The sequence below is a fragment of the Chenopodium album genome, chromosome 18 (assembly GCF_948465745.1).
Source record: "Chenopodium album chromosome 18, dcCheAlbu1.1, whole genome shotgun sequence".
Taxonomy (NCBI): Eukaryota; Viridiplantae; Streptophyta; class Magnoliopsida; order Caryophyllales; family Amaranthaceae; genus Chenopodium; species Chenopodium album.
The window spans coordinates 46,433,158-46,456,836 of NC_137851.1; the positions used below are offsets into that span (position 1 = coordinate 46,433,158).

The 23,679-nt window shown below is 36.1% G+C and overlaps 1 long non-coding RNA gene and 1 pseudogene across 1 annotated transcript; one reads left to right on the forward strand and one right to left on the reverse strand.

The window, feature by feature from the left end:
• The first annotated feature begins 10,055 nt into the window (after window positions 1-10,055).
• Window positions 10,056-12,175, forward strand: LOC145590954 (uncharacterized). The gene is made up of 2 exons (XR_014102218.1): window positions 10,056-10,135; window positions 11,582-12,175. It is a non-coding gene; the product is annotated as an uncharacterized LOC145590954 (long non-coding RNA).
• An 8,398-nt stretch (window positions 12,176-20,573) lies between these two features.
• On the reverse strand, window positions 20,574-21,722 carry LOC145592230 (SKP1-like protein 1A pseudogene; annotated as a pseudogene).
• Between the last annotated feature and the right edge of the window lie 1,957 nt (window positions 21,723-23,679).

Consider the following 23,679-nt stretch of genomic DNA (forward strand, 5'->3'; position numbering starts at 1 on the left):
TCTGAAACCCCTGTTGAAGTGTGTTACCCCTGAGAAGGGTAAGGAAGTCCTCGAAGAGTTGCATTCGGGATTCTGCGCCTCCCATATAGGGGGCAGATCCCTCGCTGACAAGGCCAGGCGGCTTTACTTCTGGCCAACTCTGGAGTCGGATGCAATGGAATTGGTGAAAAAATGTGACAAGTATCAAAAATTTGGCAAACTCATCCATCGTCCGGCTGCAGACCTGACGGCCATCCATATCCCAATACCCTTTGCCAAATGGGGCATGGACATTCTGGGGCCATATACAGCTGCACCAGGCGGCAAACGCTACATATTGGTGGCTGTGGATTACTTTACCAAGTGGGTAGAGGCGGAGGCGGTCAAAAACATTAAGACAAAAGATGTCATTTCCTTCATTTGGAGGAACATAATCACTCGTTTCGGGGTGCCCATGTCTATGGTTTTTGACAACGGTCCTCAATTTGAAACACCTCAACTCAAGACTTGGCTGGGAGACCAAGGGGTCTCTAGCTTCTTTGCATCAGTCGGCCGGCCTCAAGCAAACGGCCAGGTCGAAGCTTTCAACAAGTTAATCTCAGACGGGATTAAAAAGAAAATTGAACGGGCTGGTGGCCTTTGGGCGGATGAATTACCACACATCCTCTAGTTTATCAGAACGACTGCTAAAGGGGCAACTGGAGAAACCCCATTCCTTATGGTGTATGGTGCAGAAGCTGTCCTGCCTATTGAACACTATGAGCCGACTCTTCGAATCATGTTGTATGATGAAGAGGCGAACTGGGAGGCCATGCGCCTAGCATTGGACTCACTACCAGAGCGCAGGGGCAATGTTGCCTTGCGTCATGAGATATACCGTCTGAGAATGACTCGGGCTTACAACAAAAGAGTACACAAGCGTCCTCTCAAAGTGGGGGACTTTGTGCTACGGAAAATGGAAGCAGTCGGTAGGGCGAATGAGCAGGGAAAGCTAACCCCAAATTGGGAAGGCCCCTACCTAATCTATGTGGAAGTAAGAGACGGCACCTACCGCCTGGAAGAACCAGACGGCAGACAGCTGCCTAGAACTTGGAATGTAGACAACTTGAAAAAGTACTACTTCTAAGTACGAATGTAAATGCTTTAATTTTGTTATCTCAAGTTTTGTTAATGAGAATATGCCTTCATTTTCCAACTTGTCTTTTCATCTAAAGTTTTGAGCGTTGCCTGTACCAAATACAGACGGCCAATAAATTTGGAAAGCGTCTGTCCCAACAGCAGACGCCCCAATCCCTTTGAAGGAGCCGATTGTTTTAGAACAGTCGTTCCTACGAAATTTCATTAAGTTTATACTAACATTTGATGAGTATTTACTTAATCATTTAAGAGGCCTAAGGCCAGATAAATACATAATGAGGCCTATGGCCGGATGTTAAAAAACAAAAAGAGACCGAATGGTCACAGTCTGCTCCAACATGAGTATGACCGTCTGCTCCAACATGAGTCAGATAACCGGCGACGTCCATTCGGGCGAATTTGTCGAGGAGAAGCATCTCCCATTTGGGTGGCACATTGCTCTACGAATATATCAAGCGGCCCTACCGAATGCTAAGGCAGCATCCGCAGTCGTTTGTTCTGATCGAAAGTGAAATCTAAAAGGCCAAAATTTTCTATATGTTCTAGCACAGTTCAGAAATGGTCACTGTTTCACAAGTAGAGGCTAACCGAGGCCTAAAGCCGGATGCGCCTGTTTTAGCTCAGGGGCAAAACAGGCGGAATATTTTTTAAGTATACGAGTTAAGTTAACTACTTAGCACTTAATTGAGGCTATTGGCCGGATGACGTCTGATCCTTACCTATGGGGCAAGACAGGCGGACAATTAATTTAAAGAAAATTGGCTAAGTTACAAACTTAGCATTTTTATCTCAAAGAGGCCTATGGCCGGATGCGTCTGTTTTTGCTTATGGGGCAGAACACCGGGGGATTTTTCCTTAGCATATCAGCTAAGTTGGAAATTTGAGTTTAGTTCGAGCCAATGGCTGAATGAACACTTATATTTGCCAATTCTGGATGGACGTTTGCCGTGTGGTTTGGGGCAATCACCATAGTGATTGATTGACTTAGAAACCATGAATACCCTTCTAAGTATCAACAATTTCTAAGTCAATCAATCCAATAAACCGAAACCACTCGACATCCGTCCAGGGGCAAGAACATTCGCATGGTATACAGGTTATAATACTTAGCCAAAAACATGCAAAAATTTCAAAAAAATTCAAAGGACGGAATATGGATAACTTCAGCAAAATGGCCGAATGATTCAAATTAAAAAAGACTAATCGCCACCAGACGATTGGTTAAGATAGTTATCTGGCACAGCCAGAGAGATTGTCAAATTACCCGACCCCTCGGACGGTAAAAATACAAATACTCGGCACGCAGGCCGGAAAAACAAAGTACTTGTCCATTCGGCCGCAGAAACAGAAAATAAAAAGCTTAAGTGATCAGGGGGGAGCTTCTTCAGTGACAGCCGGCCTGTTGTCCTTCGGCTGCTCTTCATCATTTTTCTCTCGCTCCTCCACCTGACCTTCCTCCTCATCAGAGGACGACTCCCCAGAAGAGTCGGACCCAGAGCCTTCCTCGGCCTCGGCATCAGCCTTAGTAGCTTCTTCCATCTCCTCGAGGAGGCGATCGTCGAATGCTTTGGTGATTTCATCAAACTTGGATTTCCAAATCTGATAGTCCGAGCCTGGCTGCACAGCCGCCCAAGTGTCCCGCATGATGGAGTCATAATCACTCACCATCAGCTTAACAAGATCAGCTCTCTTTTGCTCAGCAAGGGACTCATACTTGGTCTTCAGCTGGTGCTCCTGGTTTGTGAGGCGCTGCTCCAGGCGGCTCACCCTCTTCTTGGCTCTCTCGGCCTCTTCCTTGGCATCTTGAAGAGGCTCGAGCTCCGTCTTAAGAGATTTGATCTCTTTCTTAAGGTTGGAGATTTGTAGGCGGGCCAAGTCCAGGTCCTTCTTCACCTGCAGATTGGCTTCCGACTGCGAATACATCATATCAAGCGTCAGAAATTCATTCTGAGCAATATCAAATTGAGCCCTATCCAAGGCGGACTCGGCCTGAGCTTTAGCGGCCTTTACCTCTTTGGACTTGTCCTTGAGGGGTTTCCCTAGCCCTTGGACGCGCAGCATGGCCTGCAAAAAGAAGCCGAATGGTTAAAACCAGGCGGATAAAGACTTGAGCAAAAAAGAAAAAAAAAAGAGACGAATGAAAAATTGTTCAAGTTTAAACTTATACCTCGCAGAGGTTCCCTAGAATGCCATCTAAGTCTAGGGTGCCGACTCATCTGACAAATACTTTGTCATCAGCATCAATCGCCCTCAGCATGGACTTGGCCATTTGAACTACAGTCGGCCTCTGCACAGGAACTGAAAAGAGAAAAAAGTTAGAAAAATATTCAAGGTTGGCTAATTAGGAGATAAAGAAGGACGAATGGTCTTTACCGTCGTCCTCTTCTTCTTCCTCTTCTTCCCCTAGAACCCTCTTCTCACCGGCAGAAAAGGAGGGCTTTTCCCCCAAAAATCTCTCCTTACAGGAAGAAAAGGGAGGTTTCTCCCCCAGAAACCTCTTCTCACCTTCTGAGCCGCCAGCAGAAGAAGGTGGCTTGAAGCCACCCTTCGATGTCCTTTGGACATCCGGCCTGCTGATCTCCCTATCAGCTTCGTGAGCAGAGGCGTCTGGGCCTCTCTTGGGCTTATGAGATATGTGCTTCCGGCCGCCCTTGCCGGATGCGCTCACATCACCCGCCCTAGTCTTTTGGAGCTTAGGGTCGGATGATTTTGATGGGGACTTGGTGGAGGTACCCTACATCAATGAAGACAAAAACAAGTCAGAAAACATTCGGACAAGTTCAGCATTAATCAGAAAAATGCTAAGTATAAAATCCTCACCCTTGGGGTACCGACTAGTCGCTGCTCATCCACCTTAGTGCTGGTGGTGGCCTCCGCCCTGTTGAGGACGTTTGATCTGTATCTGGCAGCAGACACAGCCGGCTTCCTGGAGGCCGAGAGTTTCTCCATTGCTTTGTCTGCAAAAAATAACAAGTGTTAGAATCATCTGAACAAGTGAATAAAAGCAAAATGAAATTGCATATTAAACAGACGGCCGACTACCTCTCGGCATCTCAGTACTTAGCCCACAAGCGGCCAAGAACGTCCCCTCCTCAAACCATTTGTACAAAGGGAGATAACATTGAGGGGTGACTTCCTTGTCCCCCTCAGCATTTGTCTTCACGGACACGGTGAACAAACCCGCGTCCATGATCTCCTCCTTTGCTCGTCTAGGAAGAGCTGGCAATGCACTCCTGCCTGCTAGGAGAGGTGGATCCTTGTTCCACCTGTTAAACTTTTGGTTCAGGTGTCGGCGGTTTTGACTATGTAGAACTTAGTTCTCCAGTGTTTCCACTTGTTTTCTTTGCCAACAGCCATCATGTACCCCTTGCAAGTAGTCAAGGTGTACCAGCCCTCACCACCCCTAGCAGGCGCCCTGCTAAGATAATGCATGTGGGCGAATGCTTCAAAACTCGCCTCCACCTGCAGCATCTCGCAGGCGGCAACGTACCCCATAATGTTGATCCAGGAGTTGGGTACAAGTTGCCAGATACCAAGTTGGTATCCATCCAAGATCCTCTCCACGGCCGGATGGAGAGGGAAGCGCAAGCCAGCCTGGAAGGCCGCCTCATAGCAACCAAATGCTCGGTCTTCATAGCTGGCCATAGTCGGCCAAGTGATAGTGTCGTCCTTGTTAGGGACGCACAGAGTATAGCCATGGCCTAGGACAACCTTGCGCCTAAAACTTGCAAGGCCGTTTGCCATGGTGTTCCGCCTGCTTTGCGAAACATGATGATAGTAGGGGGCTTTCTCCAAGCGCCTGGAAGCACTCGGCTCAGCCCAGGACTCCCCCCTCTCAACTACCAAGGACTCCCTGGCAGTATCTATTCTGGCCCTTGCCTCCCCAGAAGAAATGGAGGCATTATCTGAAGAAGATGACGAGGCCGACTCGTCATCAGAGCTCTCATCAGAGCTAGGGGACCGCCGACTGGTGCCAGAGGGGTCCTCCCCTAGACTCTCTTCCAGCACCTGTCCAGAAGGCCCGGGTGCATAAGTTTCATCCGTCTCCTCCAGTATTCTATCACTGGGAGTACCACTTGAAGTGGGCGAATGGTAGTAGGTGGGGGTAGGAGGAAGATAAGAAGGGCTATCAGGGTGTTCCGACACCTCACTTCGAGGCACCCTCATTGAGCCGTCTGAATAAAAGGTTGAACCATCCGAATGGTAGAAAGACCCATCAGAGTTAGATTTTCTTGTTGTTCTTTTTGTTCTGGCCATAGTGTCCTGCACATACACGGAAACAGCCGGATTCGGAGAAGTTCGCAAAGCACAGTCGCTGGCCAAGCAGTCGGCACTGCAAGTTCTAGATTCAGCCGTCCCTGGTGACCGGCTGATCACTATCCTATGCTGTGCCGCATGCGATTGGGACACCATTTTTTCGAAAACAAAGAAAAAATGAGAAGTAAAAGAAGAAAACAGGCATTACCTTTAGAAGAAGGGCGAGAGACGCTTGGTTGGCTGAAGAACGGTCGGACAGCTGGCCGAGTATCGGATGCTTGAAAGATGAGAAACACTTAGGGAATTATGAGATTCTTAAGGTCAAAAAGTCCAAGATTCTCCAAAGATTCGCAAAGGTGTAAAATCTCAGGGGGGTGAAAACTTTCTATTTATAGAAGGGTTAAAAACCCTAAATTTTCCCTCCACAGTAACTTTTTGAAATCCGACCAATCGGATGATGACACCTGTCACAGGCAACACGTGGCAAGCGCGTGTCACCTGTGAGGGGCAAATGATTTGGGTAAAATACCCTAGGCCAGTTGGCCCGATCAGAGTCCGCCACGTGTCACTGGAAGGGGCGCCACCTTAGACCTCCCAGGAAACGACACGTGGCAGACAGATAAAAGGACCTGGGATTGGCGGCTTTCAGGCCCAAATCCCGAGGTCTGCAAAAGCTGCGTGAATATTCCCTAGGGCACGAAACCTTAGGGAGTGCACACTTTTCGAGGAGCCTATAAACAGGAGATGACCTCCTCATTTATGGCGACACATATACGTACACTTTAACCTTTTACACGCCTTACGAGGAATATTCAGTGATTACTAATCATTGTCAGAACTGTCACTCTTAAGAGAACAGTACACTCGAGCTCGGAATCCGAGCAGAAAACCTTTTCATTCCGCACCTTATTCTTCGGACCTTTACTAACTTAGGCTTCGGAGGCGGACCACCGACCACTCGGTGCTTCGTTGTTTTGCGGGTATAGGCGTCCAAGTGAGCATCCAATCTTAGTGTTGTAACTCTCCCAAGGGACTCAAAAAACCCCGAAACAGTATTTAAAGTATCTTTAAGTTCAGAAGTAAAGAAAAATGAATTAACCTGGCTAATTTATTTGTCTTGTAAATATAAATTCTTAGTAAAGTTATTATATGTTATGATTTGTATGAACTTACAACATGATTATCATATCATTAATGAATCAATTACAATATATAGGGAAAGCTAACCCTAGAATTACCATAACTTTGATCACTAGAGATTAGGAAACAATATAAAAGATAACCCCAAATAACTACCAAATATTCCCATAAAATATATCAAAGAATATATCCTTAATAAGTTAAAAACCTTTTAGTTGAAACTCTGTCTTTTGTTTATCACTTAGGGTTGTACTTTCTCCTATGGTATGTTATAACTCTAACATATAGCTTCTTTTAAGCACCCTTAATATAACTTTTCTACTACTTTACCAAAAAAAAAAAAAAAATGAATAAATGACATAAGCTGCCTTTAGAAATCATTTTTTTTTTTTTTTTTTTTATGAATTCAGTTGCTAATTTCATTGTTTAATGAAATGAGGCTATTTTGTAGCTTGTGTCATTGGATATTTTATGAAAGAATGGTGGGGAAATTGAGATAAATAAGAAATCATTACCCACAAAACTTCTTGTCATTATTGCATTCATTTAAATACAAACCTATTTCAAATATTATATCAGTTTCATATCATTTGCAATTTTAGAGGGTGTACGAATTTCTAGGTAAAATTTATTTGGGAGTATAAAAATAGAGAGAAAAATGATAGAAAAAAATGACAACCTAAATAGGAAAGAAGACATTGGATGTAAATAATGTGTTGCATCCATTTTTAGTAATAAAGTTGCAAATTATATGAAATGACCCTTAAAACCTTACTTGAGTAATTTTCGAGGCAAAAAGAATAGTTGCATCAATAGATTTTTTGACACACAATAAAACGAAGCATGTTTGTTATTTTTTTGTCAATTTCGAACTCAATTTGTATCCTTAAGATCCATAATGATCCCTAAAACCTTAACGGAACATGTTTTGGCATGCAAATTGAGGAAATTTTTTTAATAATTGACCCTAACGGATACAATAATTAAGCGGTAATAAAATCCTTTTATTTTTATTTTATTTTTTTGGTATTTTTTGTGTTAGTAAAATAAAATAAAATTCCTGATAGGTAACAAAAATCAAAGTGATGCTTTTTAGTGGTAGTAAAAGTCAAATTTTCTTAATAATGATGAATTAATAAGCATTGCTTATAGCATTGATTCTTCCGATCGCGACTTCATCTGTCGAACGAGTGTTTTCATAAAAGACTTATGTAAAAAAAAAAAAAGATGCGAAATAGTATGGGCGATGAACTAATAAACGATAGTTTAGTCACTTTTCTTGACAATGACTTGTTTGCTAGATTTAGTGATAATAACATATTGACACGGTTCTAAAGTATGAAAACTCGAAGAATGCTTTAGTGTAGTATTTTTTTTTTCATTTCATTTTTCTAAGAGTAATCCATTTGTAATCCGAAATTTAAACTAATGTACTAAAATTTTAATTAATATATTTTAATTTATATTTTTTTATGATTCCAAAGCCACACTTTAGAATTCCTTGATACCACTATCCAACATAATAACTATGTTTTTAATTAAGTCATTAAATTATTAGATTTTACTTGTCATGTAATTTCTTAAAATTGCTAATGGAACAAATATTTCAAGAACTTAGAGAGAATGAGATAATGAGTGGTGTTTTACTTGAATGAGAAATATGACTTGGCTAACTAACTTTTGAATAGTTAAAGAGAGAGGTTTAGGAATTAGGATGTCTTATGTAACATAGTCAGAAAATGAAGACACTCTTTGTTACCGGAGAATAAAGACAACTTTATTGATGTCTTGGTTCCAATGCCACTTGAAGTATTATACTTTGATTGCAATCAAATTGTAATTTTGTTGTATAGTGCGTACACGTTTATGTATGCATTAATAGATATTACTATGTCCTTGTTACTCTCCCCAATGGTGTTAAAGTTTGACACATAAGCACACTACCTATCCAAATTTAACTCCATTACCACATAATTTCATTATAGCCTGCAAATTAAAAGCATATGGGAATATCTTCGACCTAAGCAAGAAGAAGGCCTTTGAGGAACTCAAATGATAATTAGATTATCATACCACATAATTTTTTAAGTTAATTATCATTTTAGCTACTTTTTACTCCAATGGCTAGCTATTAGGTTGGTAGTAGTCGTTGGATAAAAAATACATGGAAAGAGTTTAATTGGTGCAATAAGCATTTGATTTTGGCAAGTTTAATTTCCAAACAAATTAGCTTGGTAGTCAAGCTAATTGAGTTTTCTAGCTCCAATGGTCAAGTTAGTAGCTAAGAATTATTAAAATTACAAGCAAGTTCTTAGGTACAACCATTGGAGTTGCTAGGCGGAACCCATCACAGGCCAATACAATATAAGTTAGCAGGCAGTCTCATGGTTGTGAACTTGTGATATATGAATCCTTTCATTAGGCCAAATCTTACTTGGTCTAACAAAACTAATACGTTCTTTTACATACTTTGCGATGAATTTGATGTATTTTTGTATCAAACATAATATCTCATGTTAATCTCCATCGAAACGCTTTTTTTTTTTTCAACGTATCACTATTTTTTTATTTTTTATTTTATTTTATTATTATTTTTTTTAATAAGACATACTCTATATAGCACTCATCCCCAATCAAAAATTACCTCCAATATTGCATTGACATAGGAGTTTTTGTTTATAAAATACATTATTTTTTTATTTTTTTTATTTTTATCTTTATTTTTTTTATTTTAAAAAAAATCATGGTTATTGTAATAAATTATTTATGATTTTTCTATATAGTAAGCCTCTAACTTTCTGTTTTCTACGATGTGCCCCCTCATTTTGAGAAATCCACATTATAACCCCAAAATTCATTTAGTTTCTATACAGTAACCATGCCATTATCTCGCCATTAACAAATTCTATTAGTGGGACCCACTCTCCACATAATAATATTTTTTTTTTATCGATTTACGTGTTGAAAATTATTTCGTTTAAGGTTTTGGGAGTTATTTTGGTTATAAAGGGATCAAATTGAGCTCAAATTTTGGAAAAAAAAAACACGTAAATGCCTCTTTTTGTGTATAAAAAATGTGTCGGTTTTTAGTATGCACGTTCTTAATTAAAATAGCCCTATCTTTTTTAGTATGCACGTTCTTAAAATAGCCTTATACAATAAATGTTTATGAGATACCACAAGGTCAACAACATTACACTATAAACTACATATATAATACTTTTAATCCTACGATTAAGTTTTCCTACACTAATTCAATTTTTCGGATCCATAACTTAATATCATAAAATGTACTTAAAAAAGAGTAATTGTGGATGGAAAAAGTACGTTGTACAAGAAAACAAAGAAAAAAAAGGTTTAAAATTTCAAAGATAATTGCAATAGATTCACAACAAAATGGCAACATCCTTACAACATGAAATCTTTTAAATGTTCCTTGGCTCACTATGGCGACATCCTAACGCTTTCCCCTTCACAATTTTGTTCCCTTTCATTCTATAAATGACTTTTCTATTTTTTTAGACTCTTCATTCCACCTTGTACTTCTCTCTCACAAATCAGCTTATTGTAGGCTCGTTGAATGCTTTATTCTACACCATTTTGAAGCATCCAAAACTCTAAGGTATACTATTTACAATTGCTAATTTATCTAAATTTAAGTAGTTGATAATTACATTATTTATCGAGGCAGGACAATTCATAAAAGATTTTTCTTTATATTTTTTGTTACTATTTCTTTGTTTTACAATAATAATTTATACAAGATTATTGAGGGAAAACACGTGAGCGCATTATACTTGGTGTATTGTCTTTTTGTGCCTTTAATTTTGTTGATCTTGGTGCATATAAGTGTATTTACTAATGTTGCAACATCAAACTTGGATTCTTGATTTAGTTTTCTCCTATTAAGTAAGTAATATTAATCTCCGAATTAAACGTCAAGTTTGATTGTAACTTGGTTGTTATCTGCGAACTAATTATTTTTCTTTTATACGTTTATGCAATTCTATACGAATAGTTTGATTAGTTTTTTTTTTTTTGAATAGCGAATAGTTTGATTAGTTTATAATGCCTTCCTGTTGGATTTTTGTTGTTTTAACCCAAAAATAAAAATTAAAAAAAAAAATCACATCAAGTGATGTCAAATGTTTTTATTTATTTTATTAAATCAAAATTTTCCTCTGTCTTATATTATAATGCGTATAGATATAGTCTAATGCTTTTTAGGTCTCAAAATATTATGCTACGGAGTACTTTTTTATTTTTATTTTACATCATATTAGCATATACATTAACTTTTTATCTTTTCCATAAAAAATACATTTACATTTGTCCAAATTTTTGTGTCATTAATTATTTAAGTTTTTTTTTTTTTTTTTTTTTTTTTTTTTTTTTTTTTTTTTTTCTTCTTCCCATAGGAAGTACAAGTATAAAATATTGTCTATCTAAAGTTTCCTAAATTGCCATTATTTAATTCTTTTTGACCTTTTCCAAAAAATATCCTACTTTTAAGAATACTCTTAGATCTCGTGTAAAATACGGAATAAGCACTATTTCAATATACATGTGAAATAAAATTCGCAGATACCAACTTAGTTACAAATAAATTTGATGAATATGTATATTTGGAGACAAAAATTACTTATTAGATAGGAGAGAATCAAACCAAGTATCCAAATTTGATGGTGTAACATTATTGAGTATATTAAGTATACACCAAAGTCAATTAAATGAAAGACACCAAGAGAGCACTATACTAATCATAGTGTGTTCATGGGTCTTCCTTTCAATGGCTTTGTTATAATGTTGTTGTAATGCTAATAGAAAGTAATATTAAAATTTAGAGAAATCACTTACTGTTTTCCTGCCTTGATAAATGGTATAATTATCTACTATCTAAATTTTAAGATTGGAAAGAAATCTGTACAATGGCTAGCTTCATCTTCAATCGAAAGGCATGTATAGGTAAAACTATGTAGCATAGTTCTTATTTGTAAGTTGACTTATAAGATTTTGATGATGACAAGCAAACTTGTGGCTAATGATATTTTAAGCATTTTGTGTAAAGATAGGCAAGCAAATACAGAGCAGAGGTTATTCAACACAAAGAAAGGATATTGAGGAGAAATATGAAGATCTGGAACTAGCATAAACTTCATCATGGGTTTATTCATGAAGACTACTATTAACTAGGCAAAATTGGTCTTAACAACACTAACTATAGCTTGAGCTCACCCAAAAGTATGACCACAAGCGAGTGCAGCCCATACCATGAACTCTGAGCTAGGGTGTATCCTACAACCCAAATTAAACTATGAGTTTGTTGCAATAAATGAAATAGATGATATGACATAATGGACTATTTATTTCATATCTAATAATCTATGTCATTTTCATGAGTTATATGGGCTTAGGTAGTTAGGTGCAAGAAATAACAGAGTAGAAGACATAGTCTTGTATTGTATTTTACCTTTAGTTTCATTTATGTTATTTCATGCACCCAAGCTTATAGTAGCTCATGGTGTTGGCTGTTCCGCTTAAGGTCGTGTTGTCAGCTGCACTCAAGTCATAGTTGGTGTTATTGAGGTCAATTTTATCTGCCTATTTGACAATGTAAATATTAAAAATCAAGTAATAATGTCGAGGAGACCAAGATTTTCAAGTGATTTATCTTTTATATTTTTTTTTACCGTATCCTTAATATATTGAAAAAACATTAAGTACGTGGAACTTTTAATGATGCATGGAACTAGATGGAAAAATTTGTGGGCATGTGCTTTAAAATTAGATTGTGTAATAAGTACATGATGTAACAAAGGCGACTGTGCGTGCAAGTTGAAATAACAAAGCGACTGTGCATGCAAGTTGAAATAACGAAGCGACTGTGCGTGTAGGTTGAAAAAATTAAAGCTTATTAAAAATCGCTCACCTTCCTGGCTTCCTTTCAACAAACCTAAATTTCTCTCAATTATATTCCAACCTGTTTCATATTGAAGTACTTTGTAGAGGAAGATTCTAAATTATATTTAGGACCTGTTCACATTTAATGAACTGAGCTGAGCTGAACTGGACTGAACTGATTGGAGCTGAACTGAACTGAACTGAACCGATTAGAGTTGAATTGAACTGAACTGAATAGAGCTAAAATGAATATTTTATGAGAGAAGGAAATTAGGAGTTGAACTGAAATGAGCTGAATTGAACTAATTGGACTTGAACTGAACTAAACTGAAGTGAACTGAACTAAACTGAAGTGAACTGAACTGATTGGAGCTGAACTGAAATTAAGCCGAAGTGAACAGACCCTTAGTAGGTGCAGAATAAAATCAACAAATTCCTATTATTTGATCAAATAATATTAAATTTTACAATAATAAAAATCCTTGAAACTTCACTTTTATGATGAAAAATACATATTTTTCATAATAATCAAGTTGGTCAATTGACCCCACATAAGTCTATGTAGCTCCTATAGTCTTTCGCACTTATTGAGTTATTGGTACTCGATTCCACCTTTCTTTTAAAAAAAAATTGATATTGATTTTTTCTTTATGGTGAAAGCTCACAATTTGCCCCTGTTTAGAGGTTCATGGTAAGTCATCAAATGAGAGTGAGGATGACAATAGAAGTGCGACATGTTATAGGAAATTTTACAAACTAACACCACAAAATAATCAAAAATTTGATTATAACAACACAAAATCTAAAACTTTTATTATAAAACCACAAAAAAAAACTCAAAAATTGGATTTCACTACCACTTAACGGATTTTTGGATGGAATTTTTTAACGGGACCCACTATGTACACGTGTCACTAATCTATTTGTTAAAAAAAATTTAAATTTTTTTTTAATAAAAAACCTTAAACCTAGTGTAGGGAATATTTCAAGCCATTAACCCCAAACTTGAACCCCACTGTGATCATACACTTAAGCATGGTGGCGTCCAAAGGGAAGGAAGCTAGAGCAAAAGAGTCGCCAACAAGTTTTAGGAACTTGTAAACCATTCACAAGGGAAGGTTACACCCCTTAACGATCCAGGAGATCGTCAACTCCAAAAGGTCTTGAACCAAATAGGGTTCGGGGATGAAGGTACAAATCCAACCTAAAAGAGATTGAACCTGCCCTAAAAATAGGCCTCTACTTCATTCTTCTCGTATTCATGTGCACTTTCTGACTAACATGCAACCAATAGGTTAACCCTAAACCTGTTTATCTAGGTTGGTTGATTATTAATGCACAAATAAAACTATTATTGGCGATCACTTGAATTATAATCATATTAGCCCTAAACAAGATTATTAATTATCTTATTAAGCGTGATTACAAGTACAAATTCCCTTTAAACATGCATAAAAAGCGTGATCAAGCAATAACAATAAATATATATATCAAGCAACATGATAATCATAAATCATAATAATCATGTTAATAATCATAATAACGCTAAAGCATAATAATAGCAAGATTCTAGGCATTATACTAACAAGATTAATAACAATTCCTAGCATGTCACTTAGCAATAAAGATCAAAGCTTTAAACCTAACATGGTACTAACATGATATTAGAAAAGAGTAAAAGGCACCCTAAACATGATACTAGAAAGCAATAGAAACATCCTAACATGATACTAGGAATTAAACAAATTTAAACATGCTTTTTACAAGAATAGAGCAACAAGATTACATACTTTGATGCCTCGTATCTCTTTCTAATAACAAAATACACGCGTTAGTAATTTCAAGGAAAATATAAAACAAACAATCAAATTAAATAATTGAAATAGAGTTTAGGGACCAAACCCTCAGAAATTATAACCTTTCACGTCTAGGGTGAAAGCAACTTCGAACTTGGTTAGGTGTTTCTAGACCTCGTGAATGCAAAATTTTGTTTGTGAAAAGCTAGAGAGATGAGAGCATAAAGAGAATAGATGAAATAGAATTGATCGATGGATGATAATTAATTGTTGATGATTGATGATTGTGAATGAATAAAAACGTTAGTAATTTCAAGGAAAATATAAAACAAACAATCAAATTAAATAATTGAAATAGAGTTTAGGGACCAAACCCTAAGAAATTATAACCTTTCTCAGAAATAATTGAAATTAAATAAAAACGTTAGTAATTTCAAGGAAAATATAAAACAAACAATCAAATTAAATAATTGAAATAGAGTTTAGGGACCAAACCCTCAGAAATTATAACCTTTCACGTCTAGGGTGAAGGCAACTTCGAACTTGGTTAGGTGTTTCTAGACCTCGTGAATGCGAAATTTTGTTTGTGAAAAGCTAGAGAGATGAGAGCATAAAGAGAATAGATGAAATAGAATTGATCGATGGATGATAATTAATTGTTGATGATTGATGATTGTGAATGAATAAAAACGGAGGTTTAGGACCCTATTTATAAGAAAACAGTCCGGAAATAGGTAGAATTTGATAAGGAATAAAACTCCACTTTGTCGCCGCAAAACCGACCTTGTCGCTAGGCGACAAACTCTGTCGCTTGGCGACAAGCCCTGTCGCGTGGCGACAGCCTGGATTCCTACGCGCTTTCAAACACGGAGTCCACTTATGAACCAAAATTGATTTGTAAAGTCCGTATGAAAACTGAAATCGTATTTTTCATAAAATAATATTTTATTCCAAATAAAACTTATCAAAATATAATTATTAATTCTAATTCTATTAGGACTAAAGAGAACCTTCTAGAGAACTCTAGAAGACTATAATTAATTCTAATAACTCTAGGAATAATAATTAACATTGGGCCGCATGTAAAGATCAAACCGGGCCTAGTTTAGTATTTTTGCCATAACTTCCTTATTATTCATCGGAATTGGGCTTATAATATATCGTTGAAAATCTCTTTGCAAGCCCTATCCAACTACACTATTATTGGACCCTTGTCGTGGACCAAACTAAACTGGATTGGCTGTTTTCATAAAATAGAGTTGTTTTTCGAAAACAAAAAGAAAGAATTTTTAATAAAAAACCAACCGCAACACTTGACCTTTCACACTTTCACCTCGTTCGATAATCATTTGACGCAAAAGGTATTCATCACTGGGTTTGGTTTTGGGGAGACACATTTGGGTGTCTACACCTAGCCACTACCCTCACCACCGGCAGCCCTAACCCCAACTGCCGGCAAACCCAAATCTCCCTCTACGGAAATACTAGTATAATACGTATAATTATACCGTAGAGATAGACTTAGGAGTGTTACCGCCGCGTGATTGCGCAAGGCTACTCAAGATACTTAACTCGATAACAAAACTTGCAGCGGAAACTCAACTTTCTTTTATTATTACTTATAAAAATAATAACATTTTTATAAGTACTCAAAATAAAGACGAGACCAACATTCTTAAACTAGGTGAAGAAAATCCCGGGACTCCCATATGCTCATTCATGACTCCACCTGAAAATAGTCAACACTGCTTACCATTACGGTAAATAGGGCGAACCAAAACAAATAGGAAATACGGATTAGCAAAATATACTAAGTATGATAAGTGTAAGATAATGTAAACTCAATTTATTTGCAAACATGCTTTCAAAACCAATTCCAATAATTAATCCAATAATTCCAAACTCATTATTCCAAAATCAATTCCAATGATTCAACAATCAAAATAATTAATAAAATCAATTCCTTTTAAATCCAATTCCTCACCCAAGTGTGCACACCCCCCAAGCTAGTCTCCTTAAGGCTAATCTTAAGGAAAGACCCGGTCATACAAAGTCCAAGGCTGGGCCAAGGTGATGATAATTTTCTGATGGTCGGCTGGATGGTTTCGCCGGGCCAGGAAGGAGAGGCGGTGCCGGTAGTAGGCGGTAGTGGGAAGAGGAGAAGGAGGGGGCTCTTGGTGCTTCTTAATTAGGGCGTGATTGGAGTGCTTGTTTTGGCTGATAATTTGCTAGAGTCGGCTAGGCTTATTTCGCCAGTCAAGGTGGGGAGGTGATGCTGGCAGTAGTCGGTGGTGGGATGGGGAAGGGGCTGTTGCGGTGGTGAAATCCAATTTTTGGGGTTTTTTGTGGTGTTATTATTATAAAAGTTTTATATTTTGTGGTGTTATTTTGATTATTTTGTGGTGTTATTTTACAAAATTTCCTTTAGTAAATGCAGCTTGTTTAGAGCAGAATAAGTGCAACATGCATGTTTTAGTAAATGCGGCTTCTTTGAAATTGTGTCATAAAAAAATGGGGTAGCCCCCGGAAAGGCTAGTGAAACTTCTTCCTCCCGTTAAATTGTTGTAAGGATAGTTTTAATAAAGCTTGCAAAGTGTGTTTTTGCGCTAATAATTAATTACCCTAGAGATACTTTTTTTGTAAGTGACATTAAAGTAACTATATTTTTGAAAAGATACATTGTGATCTGTGTGGATCATAAAGGCATATTTCTTGTGGTGCTTGATTTTTTTTATTTTTTATTTTTTTTAATTTTTTGTTTTTAATATTGTGTATGACTTATCCTGAGTCGTTTAGATTTATGTGATTGTTGATAAAACTAAGCTACGGTGTTTTGTATGTTTATGTTGTTTGTTACAATGTTTGATAGAAAATTTTCTCAAACATTTAAAGTTGTTGAAAGTGATGAATTAAAAGGACATAATTTAATTGTTGGTTTTTTTAGAAAATAATACCACAAAAAAATAAAGTTTTGATTATAACACCACAAAAATTCAAACTTTTATTATAACGCCACAAAAAAATTCAAAAATTAGATTTCACACCATTTAACGGTTTCTTGGATGAAATCCGTTAGTGGAGCCCACAAAAAACACGTGTCATTAGCCTATTGGTTAAAAAAACAAAAAAAGCCTTAAACCCTAACCAGTCAGCTCCACCACATGCTTCAGCCGTTAACTACCTTACCCAAGCCGCCGGCACCCCCTGCCCCCAACAAAATCGGTGAAATCAACCTTTACTCCCTTCCCCATCTTCGAAAATAAACCACCCCAACTTCGCCTAGTGGCCTCTAAGCTCCATCAAAACCAACCACGATTTCTTACCATCACCGAGCAACCCCCGTAACCACCTCCGCCACTGCACAAACCCGATATGTCCCCTTTGAACCACCATAAATACAGATTTGCACGGATTGTGGTTGGTATTTGCGGTGGTTTGAAGGTGGTGGGGTTCGAATTGCGGTGGTTCAAAGGTGCATGGGTTTGGCGACGGCGCACGAATTATAGTTGGTATTTGCGATGGTTTGAAGGTGGTGAGGTTTGAATTGCTGGGGTTCGAATGGTGGTGGTTCCGGCGGTAGTGGGGTTCAAATTGTGGTGGTTCCGAATTGTAGTTCCAGCGGGGAATAGGAGTTCGGTGACGATAGTGGGGGGGGGGCTGGTTTTGGCAACTTGGTGCGGCAGTGGGCTGGCTAGCGGTGGTGTGTAGGGAAGTCGAAGATGGTGTTAGTGGTTGAGTTAGGGTTTAGAATTTTTAATTTTTCTTTTTTAAAAAACCAATAAAAAACAAACACGTGTACGGTGTACCTAATGGGCCCAATAACCATTAAGTGGTGGTGAAATCCAATTTTTTCATTTTTTTTGTGGTGTTATAATAAAAGTTTGAAATTTTATGGTGTTATAATCAAATTTTTGTGTTTTTTCTAAAAAAATCGTTAATTGTTCGAGTGAATTTTTTCTGGTACCAAAAGATTATTTATAACCTCTTGTACGGGAACCCCATGACAAAGTGGGTCGTAAGAGAAAAAACACAAGCACATATTAAATTTAAGGAGAGCATTGAAAACACAAGCACTTACACTCTAGTAAGGATGATTTAGGTTGAATAGAAATTATGAAAAATGAAAAACAATGCTCTAGAAAAGAATGGCACGAGGACAGTACAATGGAAGCAAGATTTTCCTCTCGAAAAACATCCTCTTGGCAGTTGATTGGTGTATTGGATCAAATAAAATTCCAATGGGAGAATTAAAGAGTTAAAATGCGGACTTGTTGTCTTTAGTAATCAACAAAAGGGAGGCATTGATTACACCAAAACTTTAGCACTTGTGGCTAAAATGGTCACAATTCAAGCCTTAATTTCTTGCTATTGCAGCTTCTATAAACTGGGAGCTACATTAGATGGATGTTCACAATGTCTTTATACTTGGAGATCTTGATGAGGAGGTATACATGAAAGTACCTTCTGGCTTTGAATCTTCATTCTTACCCTAATAAGTATGTTGTCTTCGAAAATCTCTTTATGGCATTAAATAAGCACCAACGTGTACGTACTCCGATTACTGTTGTGTTTGTGAAACTACGTTTGCTTTGAAAGAGTACAGTCTCTTATGTACGTACTCCGATTATTCTTTATTCACATATACTAAAGGTTGGTTCTATACAAATCAATGTTCTTATTTATATTATGTTAATGATCTCATTATTTTTGGGAATGATATGATTCTTATTCTTTAAACACATTCAGTGATTATTTTCATATGAAGGATTTTGGTTCTTTGAAATATTTTTTAGGAATTATTGAAGTGGCTCGTAGTTCTTCTATTTTGTTCCTTTATCAAAAGAAAAGTACTCTTGATATCATTTTATGTGGATGGATTATTAGGTACCAAACCTGTTGGGTTTCCTATTGATTAAAACCACACGCTAGGCTTGGCTAGTAGTGTTGCACTCTCTGATCTTGAAGCCTATAGAAGGCTTATTGGTAAGCTGATTTATCTCGCGGTCACTCGACCAAATCTTGCTTATTTATGTCATGTCTTATTTCAGTTCATGAAAAATTGTACACTGGGAAGCAGCCTTAAAATAAGGCTCATGTGATATTTAAAAGGCACTCCTGGACAGGGAATTCTTTTGAGAGTTGATAGTGATTTAACCTTGCATGGTTGGTGTGATTCAAATTGGCTCGCGTATCCCTTGACCGGATGGCTCATGTTTCTTGTTTATTCTCCCGTTTCATGGAAGACTAAGAAACAAATCATTGTTTATAGTTCTTTTACAAAGGCAAAAAGCACATTATGAATGCTATCACTTCTAAATTAAAGTGATTAAAGGGGCTTATATTGTGTTTAGGAATGGTTTCTCATAAACGAACCAACCATAGAATTTAACTGTTATTTTGTTCACCAATGCAAGGCCCTAGGCAAGACGCAATTGGATTATTTATTACATAAGTTGGGAATTGCATCTCACCTCCACATAAGGGGTGTTAGGATTTGTTAAGATATTTGATAAGTTACCTTAAATATATGGTATGGTTTGATATTATTTTGATTGTGTACATCCTAATATTTTTCCATATCTTTGAATGGAAGATTGTACGCCATATATGATATATATGATCAATGAATCAATTAATGGGCATGCTTTTAAGACCTTTAAACAAATCTTACAATTTTAATTGTTGTCAAGTTGAACTCAAAGCCTCCACTAAATTTAGAGTTGTCAAGTTCTTACACATGTTTAATGTTATAGTTAAGTTACCTTTTGGCCTAGTTAAAAAACAAATCAGACCCTTGTTAAAAAAAAGTTATTTAGGAATGGACAATCTATAAATTTGTAAAAACCTAAACAAAGTACAACAACAAAGCCTTAGTTCCAAAATAATTTGGAGTCGGCTAACATGAATTACCATAAAGTTATAAAGAAAAGGAAATAACAATTTGAAAAATGTGAGTAAAAGAAAATAAAAGAGCATTCAAGAAAAATTAATGAAGTTTTAAAAGAAGCCAAGAATGAAATTCAAGAAAGTTTTAAGGCGTTGGAGTAAATAAAAAATAAAGGTTTGAGAAAACTTTGGCAAAGGAAAACAGTACAATTCATAAAACATTAATGGGCTAGTATAATAAAATTAGATACGACTAAAAAAAATTAAACAGACAAAAAATAACATGCAAAGACATAGATTAATACGATAATTGGAGAAGCAACAATGTCAATTATTCGGAAATACATAAAATCATATCTTTCATAAACTCATTAATAAGGAAGAGTTCAGTAACTAAAATTTTATGGAGTAACAACAACATCATCAAATCATATTTCTTTCTGTCAGTTTCTCCGCAATTGTTGTCTGATTATCAGCTTACTCACGATCATCAAAGGCCCATTGATGTTCCCTTCGAATTTCGGCTCTTCTTCGGGTGTAAAATCATTGACGATGTTGAAGATCTTCCTTACCTCCTCAGGACTTTTGGACTTGATGATATCAGCAATGGCTTGGCAGGTCAAGTCTAGTAAACCCTTTATGTCCAAGTAGTTTGCAGCCTGCACGATTATTATTCACTTTAGTACTTATTGGAAGTTCTAATTTTTTACCTTCAATTTTTAGGGTTTATGTGGGGGTTAACTTTTGAGGAGTATCAATTACTCCGTACATCATAAATTTTATGGTATTATCTATTGATTTATCTCTAACTCGTAGTTATTTTAATAAACGACATATATTTATAAATTCAACTTTTAAAAGTAGAGAAACTACATATAGTGGTATCATCTTAACTAGGAATATTATCAATTCCGTAGATATATGTAATTAATGTATATTGATACTCTCATATCATAGCCTCATATGATAGGTTAACAATTAATGAATACAATAATTTAGTATCTCTTACAATAAATAATTTAATTAGGACCGTGTTTTTTCTATATCAATGAAATGGTTAACCAATTAATGAGATACTTTCTTCACAATAAAAATAAATATATATGAAAATATTAATTAAAAAAACAAACTTCGTAGTTTTAATTATTACCCTTTCGTCATTTATCTTATCAAACATTGGAATGTAAAGAAAAACAAACGAAAGAATTCAACAAAATCAATAACAAATCAAATTATTAAATCAAAGAAGAAAAAAATACTCACAAGAATGAGTTCAAAAAGGGTCTCTTGGTCAACTTTGAGAAAGTCCTTATCCCATTGCTTTATTTCATCTTCAGTAGTTTTTAATTCGGGGTTATCAACAACAACGTGCTTGTTGCAATACTCGATAACCTTAGAGAGAATTTTAGAGTCGACATTTGGCACCGGAATAAGATTGTTGTTGTCGCCGAGGTCTTCGATCATGAACTTGAGGGTTTGAGAAAGCCTTGCTGCGTTTTCGTCGATTTCGAAAAACTCCTTCTCAGAAGTCCTAAGAATAAATTTTTTGGAAGATGGTGGAGAAGAGGAGGATGATGCCATGGAATTGGATTTTTCTTGGAAGGAAAAGAGGAGAGTAATATTTTATAAAAGTATGACTTGTTTTGAGAATATGTTGAATGATGAGACTTTGGAAGACTACTAGGGTTGTTTTTATACATGTTATTGGGGATTCTAGAAATATCTTACTTGATGCTATCTTGCTTTTTCCAACAAATCCTATCCTAGCCTATCCAGCTATCCTATATGATTTTATTTTAGGGTATGATATAGAAAGTTAACTTTTATGCAACTTAATGGGTCAAGTGTGGCCCAATAAATTTGATACAATTTTGTTTTTTAGATGAAACTATTTGATACATAATCCAATTAACTTCTAAAATTCCTCAATTACTCAAGTTGTTATAAAGAATAAGAAGAAAAAAAAAACAAACAACAAAAACAAACATTTAGTGTTCACTTATGTAATTCACATTGATACAAAAATTATATGCCGGGTATAATACTACAATTAGTATGTAATTGTATGCCTTTAATCATTTTTTATTATCTTCATGATGACAAATTACTCATATATTTTCTTTGTGTTTTGTTAGAATAGACATTTTGAATTGACATTTCTTACATACGTACTCCATATATAAGTAATGTTATCTTTTTTTTTTCCTAATTTCATTTGGTGATTTATAATGAGAATGAAAAAAATATAGTTATGTGAGGGTGTTGTTAAAATTGTCAAAGTAAATGCGAGTATTTTCCATTTATCAACTTTTACCATTTTATTATTTCTTTTTAATTATTTAATATATTAATGTTCTAACCCATCCAAACATAGGTTCCTAAATAAAAGTGTCAACTAACATGAGCACAAAAAATATTGAATACTCAACCTAAAAAATCGCACAAGCATGTTCTTGTACTGGCTTTATTATATCTTTCATCTGTGCGCACGATTTGCCTGTAATAATTGTAGTTGCAGAATGAAATTTCTTTAAATATGTGGTTTCTTTTTACAACAGATTAAAAAAGATGGTTGTTGGGTATCCACAATTGCAAGTACTGAATCTGGATATAATGGAGATGAATTTCGATTACCACCTAGAAAATTTCTAGACCTTTGGATGACTTAGCTGATTTTCCACCTTTCTTCACCTTTGGTTTGGAATCCAAAATAAAATAAATGCATCAACATATAGCAATGAAAGGATTAACGTATGGTATTTCCTTTCTTGGCTTATTAATTGCTCAGATGAGGAGCTTTAATGAAGAAAAGTTACAAATCTATTGTCTTGGGGGGGGGGGGGGGATGGAGCGTGTTCCCACATTTGACATGAAATCCTTAATGAAGGTAGCTGTACTCAGCCAGTTGGAGTTTCAGCAGAGCTTGAACAAGAGCAGCAGGATCGAAGTTTCCAGCAGGTGTAAAGAAATTTCCAGAAGAATGTCATAACAAACTCTTGATGAGTTGGCATAAGTTTGTTATTGTCAAGCTGAGTTGGACAAAGTTTGTTAGAAGATATTTTGTAGTAACAGAATATAAATACCTGTAATAGCTTTCTATTTCTTTCAATTATCTGAAAATAGAAACACAAGTTTGGCATGTACTTCTCTCTCTAGATTTTCTCTCTCTCTAAATTCTCTACAAAATCCATCAAAGATTGTGTGATGATATTTCTGAGTATATAAAATTTATTTCGATTTCTTCTCAAATATTTTGATTATGTTTTATTGTTTGATTAATGATGTTCATCATTTTTATCATGGTATCAGAGCGGGGAGATCCTGTTGAAATTTTTCTTCTTATTTGGTGAGTTGTTCTTCTAATTTTGTTTGATTCAGACGTTTTTCTGCTACTTTTTCAATCGGATTCTTGTGATATTTATACTACTTGATTTGCATTTTTGTTGAAATTTTCAATCTCAAATCTGAATGTGGCTGCTATTCCTTTAATAAGTGATCCTTCTAGTATATATTTCATTCATCCTTCTGAGAATCCAGCTAATTCTCTTGTAACTGAGAAGTTTAACGGTGAAAGTTTCAATGA